The 17,951-nt window shown below is 35.0% G+C and overlaps 1 protein-coding gene and 1 long non-coding RNA gene across 6 annotated transcripts in view; both read left to right on the forward strand.

Moving 5' to 3' along the window:
- Positions 1-17,951, forward strand: part of TMEM135 (transmembrane protein 135) — a 460,344-nt gene that overhangs the window by 135,864 nt on the left and 306,529 nt on the right. The gene's annotated exons all lie outside the window — the stretch shown is intronic.
- Positions 1,491-12,796, forward strand: LOC147576799 (uncharacterized). The gene is made up of 2 exons (XR_015241150.1): positions 1,491-2,433; positions 2,679-12,796. It is a non-coding gene; the product is annotated as an uncharacterized LOC147576799 (long non-coding RNA).

A 17,951-nucleotide genomic window follows, 5' to 3' on the forward strand; every position in this document is an offset into this window, starting at 1 on the left:
CTAAGCGTGAGCCCCTCCCCGCCCATGACTGGGTTCTTCTGGAGTTTTTAACTCTCAGACTTGTTCACACTGAGCCTCCAGCAATTTAGTCAATTATAGGTTTTCCTACCCCAGCGCTGGTTCCTGTGGTTTCTACTCCTCAGTCTCTGCTGAGGTAAGCCGTGACTCCCTGTATTTGCCAGTCTGTTTCTCCAGTGTTGGGGGCAGTGGTTTGCCCTGTGTCCTCACCTCTTACAGATCCAAGAAGAGTTGTTGGATTTTCAGTTTGTTGAACAGCTTCTTACTTGTTAAGATGGAATTGTGACTTCCAAGTTCCTTCCATGTGGAACTGTAAATTGGAAGTCCCTCAGATTCTTTAAGGAGAATTGAATCCTTGCACTCATGATTTCTACATGATGTTGAAATACTCAATTTCTTTTGAACGAAGGTTCCATTTTTTTTTTTTAAAGACAGGATTGGTAACATGGAATGTATTTGAAATGGGAGAAGTAAGACTTAGTATTTAATAAAGGCTCAGAAAGAAGTTAAAAATATTTACCAAAAATAAAAATTCAGAACAGAATTTTGAATATATACTGATATTTAACAGTATTAAAATGAAGTTTTTGTTTATTGTTTTTCCAGGCTTTCCAAGTTTATGTGCCAAAATGAAACTTACATATGTTTTGTATTTCTTGTTAATAGTAGTATACAGTGTACATTTTGTGACCTACAGACTTTCTTTCTTTTTAAAAAATTCTGTATTAAAATTAGTAGGAAGATAAACCAAAGTGCTTTCTGTATGTGCTTAAGTAACAGTTCTTGTTCACTGCTCACACTTGTGATATTGGGTACAGGGTTGTTCGTGATGAAATTGAAGACAAGGTGGATTAACTGGAGGTCTACAGACTCAAATAAGAATTCTCAGATAGTGACGTTTTAGCACCAGATCTTATTGCTTTCACAGCTATCTCACAGTGTTATCTTGTGTTTTAAAAATGTAGATTCTGCTGTCTTAAAAGCTGTTTTTAGTTTTGGCTTGTATGGGTTTTGTCAAAGCAATTTTGACAGTATTATTATTAATTATTTTAACCATTGTGTTGTACTTTCACCTAAATGTTAAGTAGATGAAAACCCTTGAAGAGAAAGTCAAGTTATATACTAGGTAAACAGTCTTTTCTGTAGTTTTCTTAAACATGTTTTATTACTAAGGTACAAATATAAATTAACATTTTAAACAAATCAAATATACTCAACGTGGTGAGACCTGTTGCTCCCAAAGAATTATGGTTAAACCATATGAAGGTATTTTCCTTTTCTGGTGTTGCCTAGGCTGTGCAACATGGGAGGCAAAAACCTGGGTATTGCAGCCTATGACCACCTCTTCTATCACCACTACTGCTGATGAGAAAAGGAATCAAGGTGTTTCCTTACCTCAACACTAAAAAGCAGATGGTGATATCTAGCTGTACCATGCCAAAAGAGAATGGAAGATTCAAAACCAGGTAAATATTTGTTGAAAACAAACTGTGTGCCTTTTCCTATTTCTTCCACTTTTTATATTCAGATCTTACTCATTCCTCAAGTGAGACTCATCTCAATTGTTACCTCCTCTGTGATTTCCCCAGCTGGAAGTCATTTTTCCTTTCTCTGAAATATCACAGCACCGTATTTGTATCTATATAAGCTTTCAGTATTTCCTGCATTTACATTTGTTAGTTACTTGCCTTATGTTTCCTGCTAGATTTAAGCTCTTCAAGGATGGTTTTTGATCTCATTTTCCTTTGTATTCTATATAACAGTTAGTATAGCATCCCAATTTATATTCATTGAGTTAATGGAAGACAAACTGATGGTAAATTAAGAGGAGAAAACTACAAATGAAAGTCCTCTCTTGTATATATGTTTGTTTAAGTTACAGTTTCTGGTTCACTGCTTAGACTTGTGACTGGGTGGAAGGTTGTTCAATATGGCCTGTAGTAATTGCAACATACCTGTTGTGATAAAATGATTAAAAAGGTAGTACCTTTATCAGGGTACTATGAATTGTAGATGATGAGAAATATTTGTGTGCAGAAATGTAAATCTCCTTAAATCTCCTAGGGCTCCTTAAATATCCACACCTAGGGCTGCAGCAGATACAAGTTTGATTTGCCTGTTTTTCTGGTGTTGTATTATCAAAATGATAGATTTTAACATGAATGGATGGGAATTTGTGAAGGTACTTTGCATCACTTTCTGCTTACTGATTATTTACCTAATGAAGATCAGATTTCTTTAGAAAATATTTCTTCTTTAGAAAATTATGTTTTTAAACTGCGTTCTAGATATAGGGAAATGTAATGATGAGACATGGCCCCTGCTTTCATGGCCCATGCTTTCATGCATCTCATTTTTAAAAGTATTGTTTCATACAGGTTTCTTTTAATTTATCTCTTGAATATTTAGTGTTAAGTATTTTATTTTATTTTTTTTAATTTTTTTTAACATTTATTTATTTTTGAGACAGAGAGAGACAGAGCATGAACGGGGGGAAGGCCAGAGAGAGAGGGAGACACAGAATCTGAAGCAGGCTCCAGGCTCTGAGCTGTCAGCACAGAGCCTGATGCGGGGCTCGAACTCACGGACTGTGAGATCATGACCTGAGCGGAGTCGGACGCTCAACCGACTGAGCCACCCAGGCGCCCCATAGTGTTAAGTATTTTAAATGTGATTTTTTTTTCTAGTTTTATTTCTTATAGAATGTAAGTAAAATTAATATTTGATTTTACTATGGTATTTGATGTAAATTTTTTCCCTCACATTCACGTGACCTACCAGGGTTTAAATCCTTTTAATTCTAATAATAGTTCTATAGAGTTGAGGTTAAGGAAGGGCAAGGAAAGAAGGCTATTGCTTGAAGCTGAAAGCTCTGTTGTATTTGAATTGTAGCTGTCTAAATGACGGATGTTCCTGTTCAATTGGCATGGTTCAATAATCATCAAAATTTTGTTTCTTTCCTCTATAGTCTATAGTAAAGCTAATGGCAAATAAAATTTAGCTCTGTTTTTTAATTCCAGGGCACTTTCTTGTTAAAAAAGGACATCTTACCATTTGCAATAACATGGATGGAACTAGAGTGTATTATGCTAAGTGAAATAAGTCAAAGACAAATATATGATTTCACTCATATATGGAATTTAAGAAATAAAACAGATGAACATAGAGGAAGTGAAGCAAAAATAAGACAAAAACAGAGAAGGAGACAAACCATAAGATTTAAATACAGAGAACAAACTGAGGGTTGCTTGGTAGGGTGTTGGGTAGAGGGATGGTCAAAATGGATGATGGATATTGAGGAGGGCACTTGTTGGGAGGAGCACTGGGTGTTACAGGTAAGTGACGAATCACTAAATTCTATTCCTGAAATCACTATTACACTATATGTTAACTTAGATTAAAAAAAGAAGACGTTGTAATGAAATCATCTGATAAATGTAAACTTTTTTACTGATAGATTGGTTACCCTAGTTGAAATGCATGCATTGACAGTGAAACTTGCAAATCACCTATTTTCTGAATACTATTTCTGTATTAACAGCATTGTTTAAAAATCCCAACAGAGTTTGATTAATACTAATAATCTTTTTTGTTCTAAGAGCATAATGTTTAGTGAACATTCTCTAAGTTGGAAAATTTCGCCATATATCTTTCAAATATTTTAGAACCTTTTAAGTTCAAAAAGGACTTTGTGTCACAGTTGTTTTATTTGTTTTTTTGGAAAATTATTTAAGAGAATTTGAAACTTTCTCCCTATGTATTTATTTGTGAATTGCCTGTGTTCCAGAAAAACTGATCAAAAAAATTAGACATTATATAAGGGCAGTTTAATTTCAGATTGCCTTTCTATTTGGTGTTTCTTCCATCATTGGGTTTTTTTTTTTTTTGATATAACAAGTTTTCAATCTTTAGTAGCAAGAGAGTATGCCTTTAAATGCTGCTCTTTGCAAAATGCATAGTGACAATTTAATCTGTAGTTTGCCAGACATAATGGCTTCTAGATAAGAACTTTGAGGAGCATCTGATTACTTTAGGTTTTTATAAATCATCAGTTCACAATGGTTTTTAGAAAATTACTCTTTGTTCCATAGTAAATGAAGAAATTTCTAATGCTATGTTTCAGACACTCTAAACATGACACATTGTATTAATAAGTATATGTCATAGTGTTAGATGCTCACTTCTTTTTCCTTCTTAAATATTCTTGTGTTATATAAGGGACATTACATATAATGAGGTATTTTTGTTTTGTACATATTACTTTCCATATTGAATTCCAGTGGCTGGAATGTAGTTTATGTATAACCGGGGCCCAAGGGTACAAGAGTACCTGGCTCCGGGGGTCCTAAACAGACCAGGTTCAGCTACTCGCCACTGACAAAATCCAAAGGCAGAGAGACCAGTGGTGGTGAAATAAAGGAATTTATATTAGTGAGGTCAACACCAGGAAGATAGTGGACTAATGTCTCAAAGAAGGTCTCTAAAGTGCTGAAAATACTTCTGGGTTTATGTAAGGAGAGTGTGAGACAAAGGTCACTGGGGTAGAACAGTTGGGCAATAAAGGTCAGGTTGATCATTGTCTAGGGGTCAAACACGTGGGTCTTGCTGGCTCAGGGCAGTCGTTATTGCTTGAGGGGTAGTTTTGTTTCCTATCAGGGCATACTTTGCCCACTGGGCCTTTTGCCTGAGTGAAGAGAAAGGCTAGAAAGAACTTAATCAATTAGAAAGAACAGACTCAGGTCAAAATGGAGGTAGTTGAAGTCCTCTTTCAGATGCTCATTGAAAGGTTGGTGTTGTTAAACACTTAGGAGTGAACATTGATTTATAAGATTTTAAATGCCCGGCAGAAGTGTTAATACACATTGGTTTACTTCTTTTTATGAAAACCCAGTAGGCAAATAATCTCTTGGCTAAATAAAAAATTTAGGATACCATCTATTACATCATCAAAGAATTTTATGATAAAAATTTCTTTTTATTATGGAATATTTCAAACTTATACAAAATGAATAGCCATTTTCCAACTTTAGTTATACACTGATTGCTAATATCTTTTATCCATACCCCACCCACTTTCCTGTTATTCTGTCAATAACTTTGAGGCACATTTTAGACATTCTGTCATTCAGTCTATAAATATTTTAGTGTGTATCACTAAAAGGTAAGGACTCCCCTTTGAAAAACATAAACATAACGCCATTTACCTCCCTCAGAAATTTCCCATTATTTACACAGTATACTTCAGTGTTCATATTTCCTTAGTCATCTTTTTGTCTAAGTGAGAATGCAAATGGCATTCCAGTTCGTTAACAAATTTTAAATTGTTTTAATTGGTTGGTTCCCCCTTCATCCATCTCACTCTGATTTCCTAGAAACTGGCTCCAAAAGTGAGTAATGAGGTTTTAAAAATGATTATTGTAAAGTCATAGATTTAAACAGATTTTATGTGTTTCGGTCCATTGTAGTTATCCTTATCCTTCTTCATAGTCAGATTGTTCCTATTTTGGCCAATATTGGCTTCTGAATTGGCTTCTGAATCCTTTTTATGTAATCTTAGTAGTGTTCTGATAAGATGTTTGTCTTGTACGTTTGCTGGCCCCAGTGGCAGTTGGCTATTTCTCCAAGTGGCCATGGTTAATATAAAGAAGGAGTCTAATTTAAAAAATGTTTTTATCTTTCAGACTAACTCTTCTTACCCATGAATTAAAATTTTTATTTAACTTAGACAGTTTTGATTGAATGGATCATTGTTTCAGATTTGTCTGCTGTTGAAGTCAGCAGTCTGAGATTTAGGTTTTCCCCCCAGGAATTTCTGTTACAATAAGGTTCATCTGTAAAGATGGTTTAAGTTTTGTGATATAGAATTTGAATGATTAGCATTATAATACACATTTAGCTGTGTACATACGTTTATAATTAGCTCTATTTTATAAGTAGGAAAACAAAGATTTATGAAATTATAATTTTGTTTTGTTTGTGAAACTTTGTAAAACTAGTAGTTTGAGTCATCTGATTTATGATCTATTACTTTTCACTTGGTGAGATGCCACTTTTAAAATTGATATAGGAGTGAATGGAAAATTATCAAACAAGAGAAAGGAAAAATTAAGAATAAAAAGTTATAATATTTAAATATTATTAAGCATTATTAAAGATGATATACTAGAAAGTGTGGTTATTGTATGGTTAGTATTATGGATACTTTGTTTTCATGATTTATAATTAAATGAGTCTTTGCCAAAATTAATGGTTTGACTAAATGCTTATATGAATTAGTTAAGAATATTTTATCAAAACTGTTGGGCTCTTAAAAACTTTTTCTGACTTTGAGATTTTAAATGCTTAGAAATGTCAGTGTTTGGTTTGTGTCTCAAAAGGAGATATGTCATACTCAGTAAGAGTGCATTAATACAACTCTTACAGTTTATTTCTCACAGAGATTTAGATTGATTTTATATGTGAAAGGTTACATAAGAATGAATACTTCAGAGAAAGTCTCTGAGATAAAACAATGTGTCAAATTGACAAAGTGGAGTACGTGAAGCCAGATTCTGATTAATTCATTCATGTGAATAAAACAGGGAATGGAGAAATAGTTATTGTCTGTCGTAAAGTATTGTGGTTGGGTTGGAAAGGCCAAGTCTAAGAGATCCTGTTGAACTCAATATAACCTTCCTGTGGGCTTTGGGGATCTTTCAGAGCTTGACCTTAACACCATGGATCCACAAACTACAGTCTTTGAGCCCATTCAGAATGTGGTCTCTTGTAATGATTGCAGTATGAAGACCTGAAATGTGTGTATTGTGTGTCTCTGCGTGCACTTGTGTGTAGATGGAGTACCATTTGATTTGTGTTATGCTTATAGTATTTTAACTATTGAGAATCTTTTGATGGTATTTTACAACTTCAGATTTCAAAGACTGGAGCATTTTTCATCCAAACTGTAAAACTGTAAGGAAAATATCTAGTCACCATGCTGTTCCAATAGTTTCTTCTTGTTTGTGGTAGAATAAACAAAGTCAGTTTCCTTTTTTTTTTTTAACATTTACTCATTTTTGAAAGACAGAGAGACTGAGCACAAATGGGGGAGGGCTAGAGAGAGAGGGAGACACAGAATCCGAAGCAGGCTCCAGGCTCCGAGCTGTCAGCACAGAGCCTGACGTGGGGTTCGAACCCATGTACTGCGAGATCATGACCTGAGCGGAAGTGGGCTTCTCAACTGACTGAGGCACCCCGGCGCCCCCAAAGTCAGTTTCCTTTATCATTCATTTATTTATTTAACACACAGTGTTACTTATGCTTGGCTAGAGGCTGTTTACTTGCCAATCTTTCAAAGTTAAACCTTCTTAGACTGTACTAGATTTTGATACTCAGTTAATGTGTATATCTAATTTTGTTTAGAAAGAGCACTATGTTTATGCTTCAGGATATTGTGCTAAATAAGGTTATTTATTCAGCATTTTCAGCTACAGGTTCAGAGTTGAACAGTGAGAAAGAGCATCATCACAGACTCCTCATTGTTTCAATGGTGAAAATTAGTGGATAACTTTTAAATGGTGTTCCAGTGTCTGTCTTTTAGAGTGTTGTAGAAAGGGAATCAATGCAGTGTTTGCACAGTCGCCTTTTTGTTCATGCTCCATCCCCAGTTTCATACAGAGGCTTTTATTAAAAAACAAATCATGAAATTTCTCTAGGTTAATTGAACTGATTTGAAGTCAAATCTGAAGAAAAAATGTTATAGCCTAGCATTCTGTGTTTTATTTTGGTTTTTCTAACTCCCTACTTGTCTTTATCCTGTGTTTTAATGTTACCATTGGATTTTAAAAAGTTAGAGAAGTATTATATGCTATTTGACAATTTCAGACTACATAGAGATGTATGAAGTAAAAATGAATGTCCCCTGTTTCACTCTTCCTTATTCTCACCCTCTGGATTCACCACTGGTAACAGTTTGATGTATCCTTCTTGACTGTTTCTGTATTCATTCACATATGTAAGCATACATTCTGTATGAGCATAGAAAAAGACTATGTATGTTATCTGCTTTATAATAAAAATGGGATCATACATATTCTGCATATTACCTTTACACATCAGAGTAGATCATGAACATCTTTCTAGGTGGTCCATGTGTCCATCCAATTTATTCTTTATAACTGTTGTATAAATATTGGGTAGTTTAGATTTGCCATCATTTACTTACTCTTATTTTACCATTGAACATTTGGGTTGCTTTCAATATTTTATTTCTCTAATGGTAAAATGAGCATTCTTGAGCATATATTCATAGGTACTTTTGTTTATTCTTATGTTGCATAGATTTCTGCAGGAAAAATTGCTGAGCGATAGGGTGTGTACATTTAAAATATTGATTGATATGTCCAAATTGCTTTCCCAAAAGTTAGAATTATTTTATACCCCAGGATACATTATAAGAATGTTCTTTTGCTCATACGTTTGCCCATAGTGGCATTTTAAACTTTGGCCTTCTTAGTAAGTTTAAAAAAGTCACTATTTTCACCCTACATTTTCATTTCAAACTGCTTCTTAGTTTTCCTGAATTGTTACTCTGACTTGTGACTTTTATTAGCAGCTGACAGTGAGTACAGACAATAAAGATTTCACTGAAGAAATGAGAAAGCGTAACGATGGTAAAGTTTCTTGGCATTTGGAAAATTTCTCTTTGTTACTTCAGTATTTTTCTGTTTAAATGTGAATTAGGCTTGTTAGGTTCATGCTGGAGCTTACAAGTGACACCGCTATTAACATTCATATTTTTAAAATGTATACCAACTTTGAGGTTTTAGAAGATGAAAGATGAGAAATAAGATAGCATGATAGCACATTTTCAAAATATACATTGATTGATGGTTGATGAAGCTTAATAGATTTTCTTTTCTTTTTTAAAAATTCTAGTCTTATTTGCTTTTTGTTTTTTGATTGTTTGTTTTTACACTAGGGGATATTAAACTCTCCAGGGTCGCAGAGTCTATATCTTCTACTTCTGTTTGTTTTCTTGCACAGAATCTTCCATACTCCTTAATGAGGATTTCTTAATTTAGATTGACTTACATACAGTCCAGAATTGGAATACCAGACATTCATTTATTCTGTAAATTCATGAAGGGAATAAACTTATGGAAAAAGTTTCAAATTTTAAGTTTGAAGAAGTCAAGTCTCATTTAATGGTATTTTTTCCCCAAATATGGTCAGTTTTCACCTGCCTGGGAAGATGAATTATTGATTTTGTGAAATACTTTTTGGCCAGTTTTGAGTCTTGGTTAATTGCAACCTTGTACTGTTCCCCGTCTTTAAATATTTTTATTTGATATTATTTGCTGATGCTACTTGTAGTATGCCCAGGGAATTCAAATAAATCTTAACGAGAATCCTATAAAGACTATAATATGAATGGAACTTTGGTACAGAAGCCACCACTACATAAAATAAATTTGAATGCACATGCAACTTTATTTGTAGAATTATACACATGTAGATTAAAATACATTTCCGTCTGAATATTCTATTTCATGCTAGTCACTTTCCCTTGTTTCTGTGTTTTTAAGTGCTTTTTTGTATATCTTGTTAACTCCATAAGTTCCCAGAGGGCAGAGACTATCTTTGTCATTTTTTGAATTATTTAAAATGTACATTTCCTAATGCAATATATTCTTTCCATGATTGCATAAAGTACTAAAATGTTTTTTTTTTTAAGTTTTATTATTGGATGATGTCATGTTTTCTAAAGGTTCTACCAGTCTCATGCATGGAATTGTTACCTGTAATGTACCAGCAGTATTCCTGACCTTCCTCTTGCCCCCCTTGTAAGAATCCCATGCATTCTGAGACACATAATAATTATTATGAACATGTTAAGAGTTGGTATAGTGATAAGGATGGCAGATAGAACATCTCAATGGGTAGCATCCATCTGCTAACATGTGTTTGACAGAAATGTTTATGGGACTGGGAAATATGCATTCTGAAACTGCTTTTAAAGTAGGATTAAAAATCGTTTTGGGAGTGCCTGGGTGGCTCAGTTAAGTGTCCAACTCATGATTTTGGCTCAGGTCATGGTCTCATGGTCTGTAGCATTGAGCCCTGTGTCAGGCTCTGCACTGGTGGCACAGAGCCTGCTTGGGATTCTCTCTCCCTCTCCCCCCCGCCCCTCTCAACTTGCTCTCTCTGTCTCAAAATAAATAAATAAACATTAAAAAATTAAAAAAATAAAATCATTTTGAGAGGCCAAAAACAGAGCAGCAGATCCGGATTTTCTTTTTAATTCAATCATGCTGAACAAGGAACTGCTATTTTAATACTTTTGAATCTACTGATTCTTAAGAGAGCTGTCCTACAAAAATCTCATTCACTTTATTTCATAACTTTGCCAGATAGGACCAAAGTTGACTTTCTTACTTGTTTACAGATATTCTCCAGACTTCAGAGCTGTTACTACTCCCCGATAAACATAATCACCATCTTTGTGGTGTACTGTCACTACCTAATTCCAGTTTATCTTTGACAGCTGTCTTTGAGGATTATTACAGATAGTGCCAAGGAAAACCATCTGGTTAAAAGAAGTAGGGCTGTAGTGGTACTGGATGAGAGAGTGGGGGTGGTGGGGTGGGAGGAATGTGTATTTTTGACAAGAATCAAGCAAACTTTTTCTTAGTTTTTTTCTTTTTTGGTGGTATTTTAGTAATTGGAGTACTTGAAACTGACTCTTAGACAATCATATCTGAATACTTAGAAATCTTTTGGGATTTCAAAGACTTGCCAAAAAAGGCACCCTAACACTCCCCAGAGTGTTTGAGAGAAGCAAAAAAGGAAGCCACAATCTTTTATGTCCTCATTTCATAAGACACACCATCTACCATCACTTTTGCCACATTCTGTTCATTAGAAGTGAATCAAGTACAGCCAACACTTAAAAGGAGGGGAATTAAGTTCCACCTTTTGAAGGGAGGAATATAAAGGAATTGTTCAGTGTATTTAAAACCACAATAGTTACGCTATATGATTTTTTAAAAAATGTGAGTGTATTATTTGGGATTTTTGCAGCAATGTTAATAAACGAGGTGTGCTATACTTTGTTTTTTAGGAAAGTGTTTTTAGGTTTTGCAATGAGTGTTATACTCACTTTACAAAAATAACTTGGAAGTTTTTTGTATGTTTTCATGTTTTTGGAATAGTTTCAAGTATCATTGGGTGTTTACAGTTTTTAAAAGTATGCTAGAATTCTCCTGAGAAACTCTCTGAGCATGAGGTTTCTTTTGTTGGGAACTGTTAACTACTTTTTCTATTTTTTTCATAATATTTGATTTAAGTAGACTTTCTGTATTAAAGCCATATCTGGTACCAATTTCAGTATTTTTTTAAAGATCACTTCTAAAAACAAATTTGTACTCAGAAGTCTGTATCTTTTGTTTTTATACTATAAGCCAGTGGCAATAAAATAAAAATGCTACTACAGACTTACATATTTTATATATAGGCAAACCTCAGAAATATTTCTTTAAAGAGAAGTATACCTTCCCTACACACATTTGTTTTTTACTCTGTAGATGAGGGATTACTAGTTAGGTAAATATGAATGAATGTAAGAATTTTCAAACAAGCATGTATTTTTTTGTATTGCTTGGTATCAGTCAAGTCACCCTAGTACTAACGAGAGAGATAATCTTTATCCTGTGTGACTTTATATAGTGATTTGAATTTGTTTTTAGATCTATTCCCAATTAAACACTCTTCCTTGAGTTTATTTCTTTATAAAATCAGTTTACATATTGGTAAGAATGTGATAATGTGAATGAGCTATGTGATACTCTTTTTAGTAAATATTTTGGTTGTCAGGTTTTCATTCTTTGCTAACTCATTCCTTTTTTTTTTAAATATTGTAGTCCATCATTAGGTTAGAATTGGGTGATAATACAAAAGTGGAGACACTTGGTACTTGCTCTTGAGGAGGAACTTGTATGTAATAGGTTCTAAACTAGGAGACAGTGGTTTAAGAAATATTTAGGAGATGTCTGAAAATTGTGAGAGAGGTTTATAAAATCATTTTGTCTTCAGTTTTTTTGAGGATATGGATCTCTCAACAGTTTAGCTTTTGTTAATTTTTATCCATTTTCTTTGTAATTTATATATTTTTTCAGGTTTTTCCCATTTTATTTTACCATAAACCTAAATATTAATGAGACTCCAGATGTCAAAATTATTTTAGTTTGATACTAAGTATTGGAAATGAACCCTTTTTTGGGGAGAAATGAGTAATTTCTATGAAGTACCCATGAAATAAGTGTTAAGCTTTTAATTTTGTGGTTATGACATTAAGATTACCTGAATTCTCTTTTCATTGTGTAATCAGAAAAATAGAGTTAAGAGCTCAGTTTTCTTTTATTTTTCTTTAGTTGGTTCATATTCATGTCTTTGATGTTCAGTAATGAGGAGAATTATGTATAATACTTCTGAATTTTTGCTAGCCCTAGGGTCATGCTAGGATATAGTAGATTACACTGTAAATTTCTATTCTATTTGTGTGTATTGAAGCACTGCTGTGGAAAGTGATAAAGTATTTTTGCAGTAAGAAATAGTATTATTTTTGTTGTTTTTTAAGATTTTATTTATTTATTTTTATTTGTTTATTTTTAAGTATAATTTATTGTCAAATTGGCTTACATACAGCACCCAGTGCTCATCCCAACAAGTGCCTTCTCTCTCTCTCTGCCCCTCCCCTGCTCTCTCTGCCCCTCCCCTGTTCACACCCACTCTCTCTCTCTCTCTCAAAATAAATAAATAAACATTTAAATAATTTAGTGGACACAGACTTCAGAATTCTATAGTTATGTCAAGTCTTCTTTGGAGCGATTTCTTTTTTAGTTTCCTCTACATTTTATACTTCCACTTAAAGAATAATAATATCAATGCCAATAATGTTAAATAATATGAACACCAATAATACCAATATATTTATGTATCATGGAAAATTTTACTGTCACAAAATATACAAATTAGGTAACCATGAAACTCATGTTAAAATGATTTCCATTTATTCCTAATCTACTACATTGAGCAAGATTCCTGTTACCCTTCACATCTTCTATCAATTTCCTAGAATTTTCTTTGAAGTTACTGTTGTTATAAGAATGGAAGTAAAGAGAGAAATAAGAATCTAACCTAGGGTGCTTAGAGCTCCACTGAGGTTGATGACAGTTAACTGTGAACAAATGCATCCCCCTTTCATCATTGAAGTATCTACAATATATAACAAGCCACGTGTGATGTGGTATTTTTAGAAAATTGTTAGATGTCTCGCTAATTTCTTGATGCTGTGTCATAGTCTCAGCTTTTGCATAACATCAGAATAGATGAATTACATCTTCCTAAAGAGATGCATGCATAAGCCACTTAATATTGGATTCTATTTTTCTAACCTTTAAAACCGTGTTTCTTTAAAACAAAGCATGCCTTTTTACTAGAGTGTGAAACATATTAAAAATTAAGTGCTAGGGTGTCTGGGTGGCTCAGTTGGTTAAGGGACCGACTCTTTTTTTTTTTAATATGAAATTTATTGTCAAATTGGTTTCCATATTTCACCCAGTGCTCATCCCAAAAGGTGCCCTCCTCAATAGCCACCACCCACCCTCTCATCCCTCCCATCCCTCCCATCCCCCATCACCTATCAGTTTGTTCTCAGTTTTTGGTTTTTTTTTTTTAAATTTTTTTTTCAACGTTTATTTATTTTTGGGACAGAGAGAGACAGAGCATGAACGGGGGAGGGGCAGAGAGAGAGGGAGACACGGAATGGGAAACAGGCTCCAGGCTCTGAGCCATCAGCCCAGAGCCTGACGCGGGGCTCGAACACACGGACCGCGAGATCGTGACCTGGCTGAAGTCGGACGCTTAACCGACTGCGCCACCCAGGCGCCCTTGTTCTCAGTTTTTAAGAGTCTCTTATGCTTTGGCTCTCTCCCACTCTAACCACTTTTTTTTTTTTTTTTTCTTCCCCTGCCCCATAGACTTCTGTTAAGTTTCTCAGGATCCACATAAGAGTGAAAACATACGATATCTGCCTTTCTCTGTATGACTTATTTCACTTAACATAACACTCTCCAGTTCCATCCACGTTGCTACAAAGGGCCATATTTCGTTCTTTCTCATTGCCACGTAGTACTCCATTGTGTATATAAACCACAATTTCTTTATCCATTCATCAGTGCTGGACATTTAGGCTCTTTCCATAATTTGGCTATTGTTGAGAGTGCTACTATAAACATTGGGGTACAAGAGCCCCTATGCATCAGTACTCCTGTATCCCTTGGGTAAATTCCTAGCAGTGCTATTGCTGGGTCATAGGGTAGGCCTATTTTTAATTTTCTGAGGAACCTCCACACTGTTTTCCAAAGTGGCTGTACCAATTTGCGTTCCCACCAACAGTGCAAGAGGGTTCCCGTTTCTCCACATCCTCTCCAGCATCTATAGTCTCCTGATTTGTTCATTTTAGCCACGCTGACTGGTGTGAGGTGATACCTGAGTGTGGTTTTGATTTGTATTTCCCTCATGAGGAGCGACGTTGAGCATCTATTCATGTGCCTGTTGGCCATCTGGATGTTATCTTTAGAGAAGTGTCTATTCATGTTTTCTGCCCATTTCTTCACTGGGTTATTTGTCTTTCGGGTGTGGAGTTTGGTGAGCTCTTTATAGATTTTGGATACTAGTCCTTTGTCTGATATGTCATTTGCAAATATCTTTTCCCATTCCATTGGTTGACTTTTAGTTTTGTTGATTGTTTCCTTTGCAGTGCAGAAGTGTTTTATCTTCATGAGGTCCCAATAGTTCATTTTTGCTTTTAATTCCCTTGCCCTTGGGGGTGTGTCAAGTAAGAAATTGCTGCAGCTGAGGTCAGAGAGGTCTTTTCCTGCTTTCTCCTCTAAGGTTTTGATGGTTTCCTGTCTCACATTCAGGTCCTTTATCCATTTTGAGTTTGTTTTTGTGAATGGTGTAAGAAAGTGTTCTAGTTTCATCCTTCTGCATGTTGCTTTCCAGTTCTCCCAGCACAATTTGTTAAAGAGACTGTGTTTTTTCCATTGGATATTCTTTCCTGCTTTGTCAAAGATTAGTTGGTCATACTTTTGTGGGTCTAGTTCTGGGGTTTCTATTCTATTCCATTGGTCTATGTGTCTGTTTTTGTGCCAATACCATGCTGTCTTGATGATGACAACTTTGTAGTAGAGGCTAAAGTCTGGGATTGTGATGCCTCCTGCTTTGGTCTTCTTCAAAATTACTTTGGCTATTCGGGGCCTTTTGTGGTTCCATACAAATTTTAGGATGGTTTGTTCTACCTTCGAGAAGAATGCTGGTGCAATTTTGTTTGGGATTGCATTGAATGTTTAGATAGCTTTGGGTAGTATTGACATTTTAACAATATTTATTCTTCCAATCCATGAGCACGGAATGTTTTTCCATATCTTTATGTCTTCTTCAATTTCCTTCATAAGCTTTCTATAGTTTTCAGCATACAGATCTTTTACATCTTTGGTTAGGTTTAATCCTAGGTATTTTATGATTCTTGGTGCAATTGTGAATGGGATCAGTTTCTTTATTTGTCTTTCTGTTGCTTCATTATTAGTGTATAAGAATGCAACTGATTTCTGTACATAGATTTTGTATCCTGCGACTTTGCTGAATTCATGTATCAGTTCTAGCAGACTTTTGGTGGGGTCTGTTGGATTTTCCATGTATAATATCATGTCATCTGCAAAAAGTGAAAGCTTAACTTCATCTTTGCCAATTTGATGCCTTTGATTTCCTTTTGTTGTCTGATTGCTGATGCTAGAACTTCCAACCCTATGTTAAACAACAGCGGTGAGAGTGGACATCCCGGTCGTGTTGCTGATCTCAGGGAGAAAGCACTCAGTTTTTCCCCATTGAGGATGATATTAGCTGTGGGCTTTTCATAAATGGTTTTTATGATATTTAAGTATGTTCCTTCTATCCCGACACTCTTGACGGTTTTTATTAAGAAAGCATGCTGAATTTTGTCAAATGCTTTTTCTGCATCGATTGAAAGGATCATATGGTTCTTATCTTTTCTTTTATTAATGTGATGTATCACATTGATTGATTTGTGAATGTTGAACCAGCCATGCAAGCCAGGATTGAATCCCACTTGATCATGGTGAATAATTCTTTCTATATGCTGTTGAATTCGATTTGCTAGTATCTTATTGAGAATTTTTGCATCCATATTCATCAGGGATATTGGCCTATAGTTCTCTTTTTTTACTGGGTCTCTGTCTGGTTTAGGAATCAAAGTAATACTGGCTTCATAGAATGAGTCTGGAAATTTTCCTTCCCTTTCTATTTTTTGGAATAGCTTGAGAAGGATAGGTATTATCTCTGCTTTAAACGTTTGGTAGAATTCCCCTGGGAAGCCATCTGGTCCTGGACTCTTATTGGTTGGGAGATTTTTGATGACTGATTCAATTTCTTCACTGGTTATAGGTCTCTTCAAGCTTTCTATTTCTTCCTGTTTGAGTTTTGGAGGTGTGTGGGTGCTTAGGAATTTGTCCATTTCTTCCAGGTTGTCCAATTTGTTGGCATATAATTTTTCATAGTATTCCCTGATAATTGTTTGTATCTCTGAGGGATTGGTTGTAATAATTCCATTTTCATTCATGATTTTATCTATTTGGGTCCTCTCCCTTTTCTTTTTGAGAAGCCTGGCTAGAAGCTTATCAATTTTGTTTTTTTTTCAAAAAACCAACTCTTGGTTTCATTGATCTGCTCTACAGTTTTTTTTAGATTCTATATTGTTTATTTCTGCCCTGATCTTTATTATTTCTCTTCTGCTGGGATTGGGGTATGTTTGCTGTTACGCTTCTAGTTCCTTTAGGTTTGCTGTTAGATTTTGTATTTGGCATTTTTCTTATTTCTTGAGATAGGCGTGGATTGCAATGTATTTTCTTCTCAGGACTGCCTTCAGCATCCCAAAGCGTTTGGATTGTTGTATTTTAATCTTCATTTGTTTGTGGTTGATTTCAAGCTTCATCGCATTGTTGTCTGAAAGTATGCATGGTATGATCTCAATTCTTGTATACTTATGAAGGGCTGTTTTGTGACCCAGTATGTCATCTATCTTGGAGAATGTTCCATGTGCACTCGAGAAGCAAGTATATTCTGTTGCTTTGGGATGCAGAGTTCTAAATATATCTGTCAAGTCCATCTGATCCAATGTATCATTCAGGGCCCTTGTTTCTTTATTGATCCTGTGTCTAGATGATCTGTCCATTGTTGTAAGTGGAGTATTAAAGTCCCCTGCAATTACCACATTCTTAGCAATAAGGTTGCTTATGTTTGTGATTAATTGTTTTATATATTTGGGGGCTCCTGTATTCAGTGCATAGATATTTATAATTTTAGCTCTTCCTGATGGATAGACCCTGTAATTATTATATAATACCCTTCTTCATCTCTTGTTCCAGCCTTTAATTTAAAGTCTAGTTTGGGGGCGTCTGGGTGGCTCAGTCAGTTAAGCAGCCAACTTTGGCTCAGGTCACGATCTTGCGGTCCGTGAGTGTGAGCCCCGCGTCGGGCTCTGTGCTGACGGCTCAGAGCCTGGAGCCTGTTTCAAATTCTGTGTCTCCCTCTCTCTGACCCTCCCCCGTTCATGCTCTGTCTCTCTCTGTCTCAAAAATAAATAAACATTAAAAAAAAATTTTAAAAATAAAATAAAGTCTAGTTTGTCTGATACAAGTATGGCCACTCCAGCTTTCTTTTGACTTCCAGTAGCATGGTAGATAGTTCTCCATCCCCTCACTTTCCATCTGCAGGTGTCCTCAGGTCTAAATGAGTCTCTTGTAGACAGCAAATAGATGGGTCTTGTTTTTTTATCCATTCTGATACCCTATACTTTTGGTTGGAGCATTTAGTCC

The sequence above is a fragment of the Puma concolor genome, chromosome D1 (assembly GCF_028749965.1).
Source record: "Puma concolor isolate L17-30 chromosome D1, mPumCon1.1.hap2, whole genome shotgun sequence".
In the NCBI taxonomy this organism is placed as follows: domain Eukaryota; kingdom Metazoa; phylum Chordata; class Mammalia; order Carnivora; family Felidae; genus Puma; species Puma concolor.